Raw genomic sequence first — 6,000 nt, forward strand, 5'->3', positions numbered from 1 at the left:
GTAGTGAAGCATCGCCTCATGCCACTACCAACCAGGTAGCTGGCCCACTCCAAAACAATATGATAGAACACCAATCTGACTGGGAAACAAAAACAATACATCTAAATTATTGAAATATTGAACTATTGATTAAATATTATAGAAATATTCATTAATTCATTCATTTTCTACCGCTTTTGCCTCAGCAGGGTCGCAGGGGGTGCTGGAGCCTATCCCACGGGGTACACCCTGGACTGGTCGCCAGCCAATCACAGGGCACATATAGACAAACAACCATTCACACTCACATTCATACCTATGGACAATTTGGAGTGGCCAATTAACCTAGCATGTTTTTGGAATGTGGGAGGAAACCGGAGTACCCGGAGAGTAGAGGGTGGAATTGAACCCTGGTCTCTTAGCTGTGAGGTCTGTGCACTATCCACTCACACACACCGTGCCGCCCTATTACAGAAATATTAAATGTATAATTAGGGATGGACAATAATGTCGGGCCATCGATAATATCAGGCCAAGGATAGTATCGGCCCGATATCAGCATAAAAATATATTTGGATTTTCTGATTTTTTCCTGATAATGAAAATCTATATTTAAAAAATGCTGCATAGATGAACATGTTAATGTTCTCATGGCTCGGATGACACCACAACTTGTGAAGCACTAATTTGAAGGTCTTGATGTTCTTGCCATATATAGTCCATTTTTCTTTGATAGTGAATTTACATTTCCCGTGATAATACAGGGTACCGAATCTCCACTTCCTTTCTTTTCATAGTACAATGTCATAGCTGTTGATGTAAGAACTGAAGTGATTTGGGTTATTATTAAGACAGGCAGGGCGGCACGGCGGTCAAGTGGTTAGCGCGCAGACTGCACAGCTAGGAAACCAGGGGTCAATTCCAACCTCGGCCATCTCTGTGTGGAGTTTGCATGTTCTCGTGCATGCGTGGGTTTTCTCCGGGTACTCCGGTTTCCTCCCACATTCCAAAACCATGCTAGGTTAATTGGCCACTCCAAATTGTCCATAGGTATGAATGTGAGTGTGAATGGTTGTTTGTCTATATGTGCCCTGTGATTGGCTGGCCACCAGTCCAGGGTGTACCCTGCCTTTCGCCTGAAGACAGCTGGGATAGGCTCCAGCACCCCCGCAACCCTCGTGAGGAAAAGCGGCAGAAAATGAATGAATGAATTAAGACAGGCATGGTACTGAACATTGAAACATTGAAAGACCCCCCATCTCTCACCTCCCCTGATAGTTCACCACAAGCCTCCCGAGGGAACCACCCCACTATTTGAAAACCACTGTCTTAATATGATGACTAATTCTTTGCCACGTCTTGACTATTTAGCAGTCGCCTTTAGGCTCACCTCACTTACATCACTCAGCAACGCTTGTTCTTGAAGAGAAAGCATTAAAAGGATAACGTGTACTTAATGAGTCCAACCACAGGGGAGGACAGAAGCTAATTGGAGTCACTTCCTGCAGAAACCTCATTTATAGAAAACATAAAAACTCACCTATGCGCGCAAGGCTTCCTTTATTTATTCCTATCCAATATTACAGATTCCGATATTTATTGGACCATGACATACTTGTTAAAAGTAGAAATGGGCCATTTGTGGTGACGTAACAAGGTGTTGGGCAGGAGGACAAGGTCAACTACTTTTAGAAACACTGCTTGCCTCTTAAATGTGCACCGCGCTAACAGATTAGCTGCTAGATTATTTCTATTTCCATTTCCTTCTGGGAAACTTGCTTTTAAATCATAGGAGGCCTTTAGCACTTCAAATAAAATGCTAGGGAATATACCACACTGCAAATGGAACACATGGAAGACATTTATGATGTGTGTGTGTGACGTTTATAGCCCAAGAACACAATATTTTTTGTGCCTTGAAATATCATAATCATCAAAAATGTCCAGTAGTGAGAGGGATGGCTTTTGGAAAATGGCTCATCTACACGCTATCGTACTCGATGCCGACTCGCTCCTCTCCAAACCGTCTTGCTTGCTTGAGGTTGACATTTTCCTGTGATTTCGAATCAACATTTACAGTAGCTGTTAGAATAGATTCAGCCCCAGAAGCCTCATTTTCATTGCGATTGTTTTTCTTGCTACAAAGGAAGCTAAATGCATAATAAATGCCTATACATTTATTAAACACATTTTATTAAGAAAGATGATCAATAAATTAAACAAAATCAGAGTCACCGTCTCGCTTTTGGCCTGGTCGTCAAGCTTGAGCCTCCACCTCTCTTTTTAAAGAGGTAAACAGTGTTACTTTTTTGGTTCATTTTTTACAATAAAATGATATAATAATAATAATACATTCATTTTCTACCGCTTAAACTTACAAGGATCGCAGGGGAGCTTGAGCCTATCCCAGCTGTCTTCAGGCGAGAGGCGGGGTACACCCTGGACTGGTGGCCAGCCAATCACAGGGCACATATAGACAAACAACCATGCACACTCACATTCATACCTATGGACAATTTGGAGTCGCTAATTAACATGAACAAACTCCACACAGAGATGGCCGAGGGTATCGAACCTCCGGTCTCCGAGCTGTGAGGCCTGTGCACTAACCACTCGTCCACCGTTTAGCCATAATCATGATGTTAAAAAGATATTTTCATATTTGAAATGGATGATCTGGCTGTGAATATTTAATCGTCAGGAGGATAGCAGCATTCCATGATGCTCACTCAACTTGTGTGCGTATGTGTGTGTGTGTGTGTGTGTGTGTGTAGATGTGCACACAACAGTGGGTCAGTGGTGTCGGTCTCAACACGAAGACGACAGCTTGAAACACGAGAGAGAAGCTTTTGTGGTTGTTTGTCTCGTGAGCAGGGACGCTTTGCCCCGCCCAGGTCACATGAGCTCAGGTGACCTTCATATCATATCATCTTCATGCGTGTGCACTTTCACACGGCTGACATTTAAGCCAGCTAGAAGTGGCAGCAACAGAATTGCCCATATACGTTTTCCTGGTCACGTTTGTGAGAGCTTGCAGGCTGATTTTACATTGTTGTTTGTTGGACAACAAAAATACAAGTAGCCGCACACTTCCAGTATAGTACATACTACAGTATAATACATACTACAGTATAGTATGGCCCCCCGGGTCTGACTTTGAAATCGTCATTTTATTTTTTACAATTGAACCTCTACCCTGAATTACAAAGTGCAAGATGAGCAAAAAAAATCCAGTACCATTTTCTGGTCGCTGTGGGGCTCTTCTTCCTTTGCCCCGAATACCGAGTTGCCACAGTTGGTGGTGCTTGGAAGCACAAGGAAACAGCAGTAATCTGCAGCATTTGTGATGTAATCCATTAGAAATGAGGGCACTGGAGCAACTTTGTATTACAAATAATGAGGACAAACATTTGAGCTGTCAGTGGGACTCAATTACATGGTAATGGTAATGGTTTTATTTCATTTCAACATGCATCAGATTACAATTGAGTGCATCCCATAATCAGTTCACAGTTCCACATGTCCAAAAGGAGTAGGAAGAAGCAAAGCTTATTAAATCCTACCCCTCCATCTGGTACTTTTACAATCAGTAACTGTTACATTTGTTCACTTCCTGCTTTCCATAATACAATTTAAGGTTGTTTTTTTTTTTTAAATAATGCACCTCGTACCTAAGTATAAGGTGATATGAGCATCCAATTACATAATGGGTACCATAGTAAGTGTCAATATAGTGATATATATAGCACATCATGACTGGTTCAAGACTCTTCATCCTTGTATTTAGCAAACATCAACTGCTTGTATTGTTTCTTGAATTGGCTCATCGTTGTGCATTGTTTGAGGTCCTTACTCAATCCATTCCATAGTTTGATTCCACATACTGAAATGCTATGGCTTTTTAACGTAGTCCTAGCATATAAGTGTTTCAACTGTACTTCTTCCCTGAGATCATATTTCTCCTCTCTTGTAGAGAAGTATTGGATGACATTTTATGCAATTTATATTCCGGAGCGTCTTATAGTCTGGAAAGACTATCTATCCTATCATTTGGACTCTCTCTTGTTGACATGACTCTGACCTGAGCTGGTCCACCACAATGCTTCAGATGTGCCATCATGCCCCCAGCAGGGTGCCATGAATACAGTAATGTGCCAGCATCAGGTAGTCGTGACACTATCTTGTTACTAGCTGTGTAATCTGCTTGGCACCATGACTCTTTTCCATTCCATCTTACGTAACAGGGGTCTATGTTCCAGTTCCCTCGTGCTCTCACTTGGGGGTAATATTTCATATTGTGGCTCATCAAATGTCATCTCAAGGGAGGTGATAGGCGGGGGTGGTCAAAGTGCAGGCCGGGGGCCATTTGCAGCCTTGTTGTAAAAATCAAATTAAACAGGAAACACAAAAAAAAACCAATTAGGTTGAAAAAATGAGACAAAAGTCAAAATATTGAGAAAAAAGTATTGGGAAATTGGGGAAAAAAAATCTAGCATAGAGTTAAAATATAAATTAAAAATATGTTATTTGAAATATTATGATATTATAGTAATCATTATGAGACACAAAACAAAATAAGGCTTTCATTTTTGGAAAATTTGGTTGGGGAAGAAGTTATAATTTTATGGGAAGAAGCTAAAAATATTATGTCATAACAATACGAGAATAAAATATACAAAAAATATTTTGGAAGAAAGTTTAAATATTTGGGAAATTCAAAAAACTCCAACAAAAATGAAAAAAGCAAAGACCGAGGTTCATACTGAGTGAATCGGGAAGGGGAGGACTCCCCACAATGCACCGCGGCGGCTCCGAGCCTATAAATAGTGCGGTTTGTTGTTGGGTTCAGCAGAAAAGCAGCTGCAGCAAAGCGATGATCCACTGTAACTAACAGCTTGTTAAAAACACAAGAAAAACTACAGACTCTGCTTCGAGGGTCAAGCTCGATTCACCGGATGGTGAACTTTTCTGAGCTCATTTTTTGTTAAAAATAATAAACATTTTGAAAGGACGTGAAAAGGCTTGTCATGTTGAACACAGAGGAAAGGTAAGCGTTATGTTTTCATGCTAACTTCAGCATTCTTTGGCTAATCACCGCTAATCACTAGTAAAAAGTTACTTTTACATGTCACTTGTCATGTCGCCAAATACGCAACAAGAATGATGTCTTTTGGAAAAGTAACGCAGTCAAAAATGTTGAATCTTTGCAAACATTTGGACACAGTACTTCCGGTTTATGTCTCTTTCACTCCTGTGTTTAAACCATCATCATATCTGGCAACTTTGAAATAGAACAGACTATCGTTGGTTATATGTTTTTTTTTCTACAGCAGATATAGTTTCATCATGATAGTTAGACATTCCCTTTCGATTTGGTATTGAATTAATATGCAAATTTAAATCATAACCATCATGAATGGACAAAAAAGTGATGCTCAAAATCAAGCCAGTCAATGTGAAGGATGTCAACATAAGACTGGAATAAAACATATGTAGCATGGTACTTATCTATTTATCAGTGCTTATGCCCAACGTTTTTCAAATTAAACATGCAAAATACTAAATTTTGAACCGGAATTACAATACAAATATTACAATATTGATGTCTAATGTTTACTTATCTATTTATCAGGGCTAACGTGAAACCTTATCAAAATGTGACCATACAAAATGCACATTTTTGGCACGGAATCACTGCAAAATTCATTATGTTTAATATATCAAGCTAAGATAAAAAGGTGCATAGCTTTAGGTTAAATGTCTGAAGGTATATGGGACTGTAAAAAGTTTGGAACCACTCCCTTTTAATTCTGCAGCAGTTATGTCATTGTCACATTTTTAATTGGCAGCATTTTGCAGTTTTGTGGTGTTTGTGTGGGTTTTTCCTCCCTGTTGGCCAAAGTTGAGCAACAACGCTAATTATCATGAATTTATTTACTCACTGAAACCGTGTGTCGTTGTGCTTGAGAAGCTGCTCTGCATGAACTCGGTAATATTAAACATAGTGTTGCTATTATGGGT

This window comes from Doryrhamphus excisus, linkage group LG1, assembly GCF_037039965.1.
Source record: "Doryrhamphus excisus strain RoL-2023G ecotype Guam linkage group LG1, RoL_Dexc_Guam_v1.1, whole genome shotgun sequence".
NCBI lineage: Eukaryota > Metazoa > Chordata > Actinopteri > Syngnathiformes > Syngnathidae > Doryrhamphus > Doryrhamphus excisus.